This window comes from Onychostruthus taczanowskii, unplaced genomic scaffold (assembly GCF_017590055.1).
Source record: "Onychostruthus taczanowskii isolate IOZ18803 unplaced genomic scaffold, ASM1759005v1 scaffold158, whole genome shotgun sequence".
In the NCBI taxonomy this organism is placed as follows: Eukaryota; Metazoa; Chordata; class Aves; order Passeriformes; family Passeridae; genus Onychostruthus; species Onychostruthus taczanowskii.
In genome coordinates, this window is record NW_024498773.1 from 444,918 (window position 1) to 456,114 (window position 11,197).

At 39.4% G+C, this 11,197-nt stretch overlaps 1 long non-coding RNA gene across 1 annotated transcript; it reads right to left on the minus strand.

Annotated features, from left to right (window-relative positions):
- Positions 1-413: 413 nt before the first annotated feature.
- On the minus strand, positions 414-9,462 carry LOC121333108. Its single transcript, XR_005952241.1, has 3 exons — positions 9,318-9,462; positions 7,781-7,843; positions 414-951 (listed from the first exon to the last, which is right to left on the minus strand). It is a non-coding gene; the product is annotated as an uncharacterized LOC121333108 (long non-coding RNA).
- Between the last annotated feature and the right edge of the window lie 1,735 nt (positions 9,463-11,197).

Genomic DNA, 11,197 nt, shown 5'->3' on the forward strand with positions numbered 1-11,197 from the left:
CTCAAACTCACAACGACATAGAGATGAAAAGGCCTAAATGAGACAAATATGCTTTTCCTTGCATCCCCCTCTCCACACTGCAAATGAATTACAAAGTTTATTTATTAGGTATTTGGAGACTTTTGTAGTCCTTTGGAATCTTTTCAGCAATTTCTGTAGATTTCACAGAACAGGATTCATTAGCTCCTTCCCTATACAGCACAAGGAAGTGACCTTGAAAATCTTCTCCTATAAACCCATTGTCATCTGTTGTTTCCTTTGTTTTTCTTAAAGCATCTATTCTTGAGCTTACACTGAAGCATCTGCTCCTATGCAGTCTCCTACCCTGGCTTATCTGTATCAGCTTCTTTAAGGGATTCATTCCTGTCCTCATCCAGGCCTGTATATACAGGCTGCATGTTTTATATGTGTACTTACAAATAAGACTTCTGCGCAATTCTTTATCCAGCAAGAACCCCTCTACAGAGACTTTAAGTGTATTCTAACATATGCAATTGAATGAGGTTAGCTCTAGAAACCACTTTCTAACTTTCCCTGGGGAGGGGCCTGAATGTGATGCAATTTTTAGGAAGAGAGATCAATTTTCACTTTTCTGCACCAGTTAGGATTAATCCTGCTTGTGTGCTACAAGTGTCATGCTGCTTTTTTATTTCATTAATGCACAAAAATCATTGCAAAACATTGTTAATATTTACAAAGAATAAGAGAAAAAAAATTAAGCAGTACATTGTGAACACAGTCATAAATGCTCCTCCAATTTCTTACTGAATTAATTAATTTTACTAAGAGTAAACTATTACCAGAGTATTGCACTCCTTGAAAGAGAAAGAATACATTTATTTCAGAGAAAATAAAAAACAAATGTATATTATGTGGAAAGTTCCATCAAGCAATAAAATGGCTGCGAATTACTTTGTTCCTCCAGTAAATTTCTGTCTATGTTCTCCAAAACTGCAAAACATCAGAGAAATCAAAATAAACAAATCAGCCATCCAGAAAACCTAACTCAGAACCCAGTATAACCCCACATATTTATTTTGTTTGCCTCTGTACCACAGTTGGTTTTTTTTGTTTTACTTAATATGCAACACACAGAAAAACAACAACAACAACAAGGCTGAGAATTGAAATAATACTCTAGTTCTCTGTTAATTACATAGTAGTTTGTAATTTGCTCCTCAAGTGCAATAAAATAGAGCCTAATTAGTAACTATTTGCACCTACATCTAATGGTAACTGCAGAACAAGATGCATAAGCAAGTCTCTTGTTACAAACTCAGGTGGATACACAACAAAAATTGGCAACAAAAATTCTGAAACATAGGATGCATAGTAGTTTTTCAGTAGTTTCATACATAACACAGACAAATTACTTGAGCTACAGAGGAGGAAGAAAAGGAGCATGGTCAGAGGCTGACTAAAAAGTCTGTTTAGTCCAGTGTCCTCATTTTATTGAGTTTTGATCTTAAGGGAAAATCCAGCAGGAACAGTGGCCAGTAGTGAATTGTTAAGAATAGGAACAGACTAGAATAACACCTCTCCTGTGTGCCCCCTCAGACCTGGCCCTCCACTCTTGGGGTACACAAAATGTATACACCAAGCAGTCTCCCAAAGTAAGTGTTCATTTCTTAAATTTCCTATACATTTTCTAAATACTGGCCTGAATGCTGTAACTTACCAAAGGCTCAAGGAGCTGCTTTGGACTACAACAGTTCTCCTCCCACATACCAAAAAGATGAGTAGAAATCCAATCAGGGATGCAGTTCCCCAAGTGCAGAGCCCTTCTTTCCCCTTAGTGGGTGACAGCCCCTTAACCAAGCAGCATTTTGCAGGCAAGTATAAAAAAGCCCCAGCCATACTCTCTGGGGAGAGAAGAAATGGGAGAGAGAACCACCTTATAGAGCCAGTCCTTACTTACCTCATTAAAAGAGATGTAATGAGGGCAGCTGATTGCTAACAAGTGCTTGAAAGCACTGTGGTAGATTTACCTGAAGCCTCCCTACTACCAGCCTCTATTAGGCAGATAGTAATGCAGCTAAGTGCTACTCCAGACACAAAAGCACAAAATGTATCATGTTCTGGAGGCGAAAAGTAATAAAATGTCTGTGGGTTCTGGGACTCATCTAAGGAGCTGTGTAAACTCATACTCTTCTGTCATGGAGATTTATCACAGATACACAGTCATTTTAAAGCACAGAAGAAGATTTGCTCCTCTCAAAGTTGACCTTTCTAAGGGTAGCTCTAAGGTGTCAATGTGTGCCTTCCAAACATCAGGGCTGGAAGAGGCCAGGGGTTCTTTCTGATAATGTGTATATTAAGCCAAAGCTTTTACCACCTCCAGCGAGGACGCACAAATTTGTTAGAACTTTTTTTAACTTGCTCCCCCCTAAGTATGCCAAGCTAGTAGAGATAATCAGGTTACTATTTACAAAATTATTCCATAGACACTTCTTTCTGCAGGATGAGGAAAACCTATTTATTCTGAGGGTGGGTTGTTTTTACTTGTTTTTTTTTGTTTATTTGTAATGCAGTGTTTACAGAAGGAAACATCAGGAATCCTCCCAGAAACATGTACACAAGGATTCATTCAGTACTGCTACTGTGAATTTGCCAGACCAGAAGTCCAAACTGAATTGCATGTAACATTCAAACAGTGATTCATATGATCATTCTACATTAAACATTTGGAATGAATATCTTTTTCACCTTTGAAGATTGTGCCCTCAATTAATATGGTTTAATGAGATGAATAAATATTTGAAATAAAACCAAAATACAGATAGATAAAACTACTTTTATTAAAATATCCCGCCCCAGCCAATGATGCCAACTGAATTATGCTTATAAAGTTGTGCTAGAACGATTAAGTGTCCTCCTTTCCCCATCTCTTCAGCATACATAAGGATTAGAATTCAGTTATGAAGCAGCAGTATAGCAAAGTCAGAAAAAAAGTAAAAATATTGTTAGTGATGGCATTAGATCCCAAGCCTTTAAAAACCAATGTTATATCTGTAGTGTTACTAGATGGTTGTAATAAGATGTATATTCTTATTTCTGGTTTTCCAAAATTTCAGTCTTTGAGAGAAAAATTAGTAAAGATTTTTTCTGGACTTGGTATTACATAAACCTCCCATTCCATGTTGTCAACACAGTTTGGTTCAGATCGAGTATGCTGGGGCAGAGTACCAAAATTTTAGCATCCAGAGCATGTTTCTGACTGAGTAGAAACAAGTACATAAAAAGCTTTTGTCTTTTCATGTGCATATGAGCTCTACCACTGTAATATCCACTGTACCTATAGCTTTGAGCAAAAATTATTTTTTTTTTAAACTCTGCTTTTCTATCCATAATCAAGTAAAGGTTTGTTTTCTGCTCAGCTGAACAGGTGGCTTGACAGAAGTATTGCAAAAATTGGTTTGTATTTCTGCTTATAAACTTTGCAAGCTGAAAAAGCTTACTGATTCTCCCTGAGCTTTCAGCAATCAAGTAGCACTGTGCAAACTACACACAATGTATAACATGCAGATTACATAAGCATAATGAAAAAGCACGATATACACGTTCACACGGCCAAAACTATTTCATTTTCATCCCTCACAATCACTTCTCTTGACTAAATTCCACCCATGCTGTACATGAACAGAAAAGGGTCTGACAGCCCTGCAAGTTCTGTGTGGCCCTGACTTAACATAAAGGAGACTCCAATTCCAGTTCCAGTACCAGGCTTGGTAATAATCAACCAGGTATGAGTTTTCTTATGCCAGACCAAGAGCTGCCTAAGCTGCCTATCCAGTAATAGACTGGACATAATGTCTCATTTCATTACCTTGCTTCTTTTTTTTTTTTTTTTTTTTTTTTTTCCTCAGAGCATATAAAAGCTTCCAAATAATGCCTGCTTCTGCCAGACCAATTCTAGACTCCATTCTCCACAAATAATCCTAAAATTATGAAAAGCTGTTCCAGCCCAGGGGCACAGAAAATTACAGAATGTGTAAATACACCTGCATGTAACTCCCTGGAAAAAGGTTAGTAATGGTTAAACTGGGATAAAATTTTAAACACAAAATTTTCTTCATAAATATCTTCACCTGATGTAAATGATATTATAAATTTCTCTACAAACTAGAAGAAAAAAACCCCTACAAATAAAAAACAAATGGGATGGTGATTCTTTTTTCTTCAACCAAATGCAGGCTGTGTTTTCTTTCCCTCTGACTTAAAAAAGAAAGGCTTTTCTCCAAACTGTTCTCACCCCCAAAGGTCTCTTTTCCTCCAGTAAGACTATAAAGTGCAGGGAATGTAAATGACTAAATATGACAGAATAACCTCAGAACTGATGAGGTTCAGGCAAGGATGCAGGACAGGAAGCATTCAGCCCAAATGACCTACTTCCAGAGCCTTTTTGCTCTGCAATGACACAGCTATACTGTACAACAGCCAGCCCAGAGACTCCACACCAGTAAGAAATGCTGACAAGAAAGCCATCTCATTGTGGTAAGTCAGGAGAAAATTAATAATTGCCTCTACATTATCTTCTGTTTACTTTCAGAATAGTCAAAATTAAATTCTTAAGGATCTGTTTACTGATATACACATTTATTAGCATTGCTAGTTTAAATTCTTTAAGCACCATCTGTGAGCTCCCAGAACTTAAAATGCACAAGAAGGAGAAAAGGACACATCTGAGTGCTTTGACCACTTCTCTAACTGTCCAAAATGATGATCTGATTTCTTTATTTGAAAACAAATATATACCATAACAGAAACAAACAACAAAAACCCCAACCTTTTCCTGGTTTTGCTAGGAGCCTTCTTTGAGATCACAGAAAACTGGAATTAAGATTTCCTTACTCCCACTTTTCTAACATGTTCCTTTATTTAATTGATTGGATCATTTTCAATGATTGGAAGTGGTAGAAAAAAATTTAAAACAAATTCCTTTTTTTAAATTTTTTTTTTAGTTAGAACCTTTTTTTCCCCTCTTGTTAACTAAAAGCTTAGTTAATATTAAGTAAAATTTTAGTTTACATTTCATAACAATCAGCACTTGCCACGAAGATAGTATATAGAAGTTCTACCATTTCAAATTAAAAAACCACTTAAGTCATCTCAGGATTTTATACATTGCATAAAAATATAAAAGGCTCTTTGCTCCTCCAGGTAGACATTTAAAGGAAATGCGTTATGCAGAAGTAAGGACATATCTTCAAATGGCAAATATTCTTGTGTAAAATGGCTCAAAATGTCCATGAGTTAAAATTATAAGAATACTAGAAAGTGCACTCCTCTGCTTTTCTGTTCCTCTTAAAATTGAGGATATTATTATTAAACAGGTGCAAGAAAGACTGATTGATTAATTAATCAGGTAATTCGAATTCCAATTCCAGGGAAAGGAGAAGCAGCATTGAAAACTAATGTGTTAAATAACTTGCTTTTACTGTTTAAAATATCTAAGAAACATTTTATGAGAAAGAAAATTAACAAACTAAGAGGGTAAGACAGTGAAGTTAAACCAAGAACTCTTTTGTTCTCACTGAACAAGTTTATTCTAGTCATTTCAAATCCTGCTGTAAACTTAGCTACATAATTAATGAACTTTCAGACTAGCAAAGGAATAAGAAGGCCATTTTCCCCCATTTTTTAACATCTATCTCAGTCTTCTGAAACACAATAGCTAAATTTTAACTGACCAGAGAGAGTAGGGTAGAGCCTTTGCATAGACTTGATATTAAAACAAAGTAAGCACTTTCATCGTGATGTATTTCAGTGTGTAGAAAGTCTTGATATGCAAAGAAGAGTATTTCCTGTAAATTAGAATGGTTAGAGAGATGCTTGCAATTAATACAAGAAGAAATATGCCAAAGACAAGTATGTCCACTACTGCAAGGAAAGTGTGTCACTGGTCTGACTTAGAATTACATTCAGTGTTAGTGTGCCAGAAGCAAAAAAAGGGGAAAAAAAGGTGGTGGTAGGAGAAGAGATTCTGCCAAGTATCACATCTTCAACATCCTTGCAAGCTGAGGTAAAACCTAACAGTACATTTTAATTTTTATCACAAAAAAGAAGGAGAACTTTTAAAAACAGCTAAACAAGGTTTGTATTTATGTTACACTGCAAAGCAAACAATGGGACTAGACAGGTGGGTAGCAACATTTTATTTTTTGCATTTGCATAGTTTTAAGTTGTATTTTAAATTCTGGCCCAGAGACTGGCTTTATAAGACTGATTCCATTGACTACTACAGGAACCTTGCTAGATTTATAGAACCATCTGCTGGTAGAAAGCAGTGGCTATTTTATGCCTAACTAAACTTAAAATAATCTTTTGTTCCACAGATAGGCATATATTGCACAGAGCAGCCTGCATAACATCTAAAATGTGGGCTGATTGTCACCTTGGTGTTGGTAGGAAAACAGTTGCCTTATCCAATATTCCACAGTTGTGTGAACAACATGTATTTTAGCATCATTTCTATTCACAGTTTAAGTGAATCATTTCCCTTTTAATTCCCCACCCCCATCTATTCACTTATACACAGATGAGCAAAGCACTTTGATGAAAGTAGGTTCCGGAATAGACTAAAACTCCAGAATTTGCAAGTTTATTTCTGCAGATAGGAATGATATAAAACAAGGAGCCAAAAAACAAAAACAAAGTCTTTGTAACAGAGTATGTATTTGCTTATTTTAATCATTCTTTGATCATCACTCCTCCCCCATATCAAAACAACCCCAAAGAACCAGACAGGGATAATATTAATGCAATTAGTCCAATCTTCATAAGAGTATGTCGCTCAGAACCTCACACTGGGGAAAATATTCTGTGCTAATGTACACCCTATGCAATGCTACTGAAAGCATTGCTCAGTACTAATTAACATTAGCATCATTGATCATGATTGATCCTGTAGCATCCAAAATACATCACTTTTTTTGCCAGTACATGTATTTAGATATGATTCTGAGATAGTTGCATCCTCAGCTAAGAATGCTGTAGGATGAAAAACTGTCTGAACAAAATCTGCCTACTTTGAGCACTTTTTCTAAAAAAAATACTGTTACCTTTATCCTCCTGAGTCTGAGATAGTACTTCTCAGAGAATAACATTTTTACATGCATATCCTTAAAATCAGGAGTTTGTCAGTCAGAATATAAAAAATGGGCTTTAATCAATAAAAACAGAAACACAATTAGCACTGAAGGAAAGAGGTTGTTGTTCATTAAATACATTCCAAACAAGTGCCTGTAAGTTCAGTCAGGTTTGAGTCGTAAACATTTTTCTCTAGAACAGATCTGTGTCACAAAGAATGGTAGTGTTTTCAGAAGGTTAACCTAATAAAAAAATTAGGGTTGCATCATATGTACTTCCCTGACAAATGAACATTAAATATTTTTCACTTACAAAGTGCAATGACCTATTTCTTCTTTCTGGGAGAAAGGTGTCAGTGTTGGCATTACTGGATAATGTTTTGTCTGCATGTATTGCTACATGTGTTATGATGTGTATTTTTCACAATAACTTAAATATTTCTTGTTTCAATTAAATAAGCCTTACTGCACAGAGACGGATTTGATATTTTTATTCAAAAAATGCAAGAAAATAAAAGATCCAACATAAGGAGCTTTTCAGAGTACATCAATTATTTTATGGCAAGTCCCCATAGCCTCAAAAACTATGTCATATAAAGGTACTACTTATAAATGAGTATTGGGAAGAGGGAAATAAGGTTTGTATTGACACAACAAATTATTGATAGTCTGCTAAAGCAACTAATTCTTACCATTTTTACGTTCTGTTAAGTCTTGGGATTGCAGTTTCTCTCAAGTAGCACAAGGAGAACAATCTGAAAACAATTTAAAAAAATTAAAAATGAAACAAATAAGTAATTCCAACTGTCGCAATAGTTAAAAGGTATTTTTTGCCAGCATAACAGTGGGTGAACCAAGTATAAGCTTCAGTGGTTAAGATGAAAGTCATGCAAATTATTCTAACCACACATATGCTTATATATCATACATCTCTGAACTTCAGTGGTTTGTAGGCTTAAATATAGGACAAAGGAATCCCTGGTACCTGGATTTGCAGAACCCTACGCTATTCTTAGCACTGGGTATATTTCTAACCATAGGTAATGGTTAACACAGGTAAAAAATCAGTCAAGAGGACAAAAACCTGTCAGTCTATGTTTACTGTAATTTGTGGTCCATTGTTCCCAGGCATAGTACTAAGTGTGGGTTTTTTGCAATCAAGGAACAAGTATAACACAATGCAACAGCCCAGAGAGTAGGTATTTTTGGAAATGGCACTGCATTACATAACCCCTGGTTTTCTCCCTCTCTCTATTCCACACACACCACCTATTTTAAACAGGGAGAGAAAAAAAAAAGAGTAGGTCCTACCTCATTTACCTTAAATTATCACGCTCTTAATGGACTGAATTTGTAGCATATCTCCTTTATCAGCTTTCTTATAGAAACAAAAATTAAAAGTTCTCTTCTATTGATTACATGTTTCTTACCTATAGCACGTATGTATGAAATATAATTAGGTATGAGTCATATGTTTACACAAACACACACATACATATTGGATTTAAAACTGCAAAATCATATCCATAAATACACACAGAAATGTTTGAAAAAAGTAGCATGTCACTACATGTTCAGCAAAACATGGCTTGTTTTGGCTTTGTTGTTTTGTTGCTTTTTTTTATTCTCTCAAAAGAACCACCCAAAATTTAACTGCTGCACATGCAAAAATGCAGAAGACTGTTGCAAGAATGACTGCTTTCTAAAAATAAACCCCAGCAGCCTGAGAGGAATCCAGTGTCAGGGCGGAGAAGAGGGAGATTCGTTTTACAAGGGAGAAGAAAGGAGATGATAAACCTGTCCTAGAGCCTTGCATGCATGCTAACAAAGCCAAGTGCATTAGGTTCAAAAATGTATTTTGGTGCTTGCGGAGTGCAAAACCCAGAAAAAGGAAAACATTTAGAAAATCACTTCTCATCTCCCCTTGCATGTGTGCAGAAAAATCCTCAGCCTAGAAATCCAGCCTTAAAGCACAAAGACAAAGAGTTAGACACATATACTGCATGTTTCCTCATTTTCCTTTAAAAAGCCTGCTTGGAAATGTGCACCGACAGGGGAAAGCCAAGCTGCAGCAAAGTCCGGCTAAGGACAGAAAGAAATCAAAAAGAAATCAAAAGAAACAGAGAAACAGAGAGAGAAGAAAGCAGAAAGGGGGGAGAGCGAGGGAGAGAGAGAAAGGGGATTAACTAAAAAAATAAAATTCTGTGGATTGGAATTGTATATACTTACAGACAAAAGCCCCCGCTCCCTGCTCACTTTCTGTCCTTTCTACATGATCTGAAACACAAATGTGGATTACAAAAGGGCAGCATGCTACAGAAGGGAATTTATAGTTGGGGGAGTGGAGAGAGGGTAGGGGGTGTGGGTAAGAATGACTGCACCTCTTCCAAAGTGCAGCCTCGGAGAAAAAAAAAAAAAAAAAAAAAAAAAAAAAACCCCGCCCGTTCCCTCTCTCGGGCTGGGTTTTGCTTGCCAGCGCTGGTTATATTGAACAATGAGCTAATTCTGATGGTAGCTGGCCAGCTGCCAGCTCCATCCCCCCTTTACACACACACACTCACACACACACGCACATACACACACTCCCCCTGCCCGCCCGCCTCCCCCCGCACGATGCTGCAGCGCCAGACTGCTTAGTCTGCAATAATCCGCAGCCCCGCGTTCCCCCCGCTGTCTGGGAGCCCCGGGGCAGCGCCCGCCCCGCCGCCGGCCGAGCCCCCCGGGGCAGCCCCGGCTGCGGAGAGCGGGGCGATGGAGCGGGAGCGGGAGCGGGATCGGAGCGGGCTGGCTCCGGGCCGCGGGGATCCCGCACCCCTGGGCGGCGGCCAGCCCCGGCGGGGAGCGCGGCCAGCACGCTGCGCAGCGCGGAGGGGCGGGCGGGGAGGGGGGCAGGCAGAGCGCAGCCACGAACTGTAATAATAACCCTGCAAAGGGCATCTGAGGAGAAGGGAGGGAGGCGGAGGCAGCCGCCCGCCCGCCGGTTTGCCTCGGCCGTGCCTGTCTGGGAGGGGAGAAGGCGGTGGGCGGGGAGGCCGCGGAGCGCCGTGACACGGGCGGGCAGCGCGGGGCCGGGGGCGCGGGCAGGAGGGGAGGGGAGGCGCGGCCGGGCGCGGGGGCAGCGCGGGATGGCGGGGCTGTCACCGGGGCTGTCACCGGGGGGTCGCACCGGGTTTGCAGCAGCGGGGTCGCGCCTTGTGGCGAAGCGTGCGCAGCGCTCCCCAGCGCTGCGGGCAGGGACGGTGGACAGGCGACAGGGACAGACGAGCGGCGTGCGACAGCGCGACACCAATACTCTGCAGAGGCTCCCGCTATGCAGGCACAGGGGAAGGGTGCGGGGAAGGGACAGCGGATCGATCGATGGAGGGACACAGGGCGGTGCGCTGCTCCACGGGGTCTCACTCAAATGCCGTACAGGGATATACAGCCAAAAAATTAGAGAAACACGTGGAAAAAAGCAGATTCCCTGTTACCCCGCAGCGTGTAAAAGTATCTTCCTCAGAGTTAATGTCCATGGCAAGAGAGATTAAAATGGTATGAAATCATTTGTGATGCAGGCTAATAGAAGATTAAACCTTTTCTGTCAGGCCTAGGTTATAAGCAACTAACCCACTTTTGGTTAGGGGTTGAAACCCTAACCAAAAGTGGGTTAGTTGCTTATAACCTAGTTGGTTAGGTTTTGAAACCCACTACTATTTAACTACACATAAAACTGCATTATTCTATGGTCTATATAGGATTTCCATTTGTTGAGTGCAAGCAGTTGGCTAGCATGTCTCTGCCCCTTCTTAAACAGCTACTACATCCCTGTGAATGCTTTGCAGGCCTGCCAGCTTCAGCAGCTGAAAGGGAGAAATATGGGACATAAACAGTCCCTGATATTTAAACCCCTGGTTATCTGTGATAATAATTCTATGTTTAGTGCATTAGGATCAGATCATTTGCCTTAAAAATACAGTTACTACTGCTCATGTCTGTTCAGCTGCCTACCTCCTCCACAGATTTCACCCATCAGCTGTTGACTGAAATGCATCAGAGCTTGAATGTTTAAACTTTATCTGGAGAGAATGATTTAATTGTCCGAGGGGGAAGGGGTTCCTGAATAACAAATA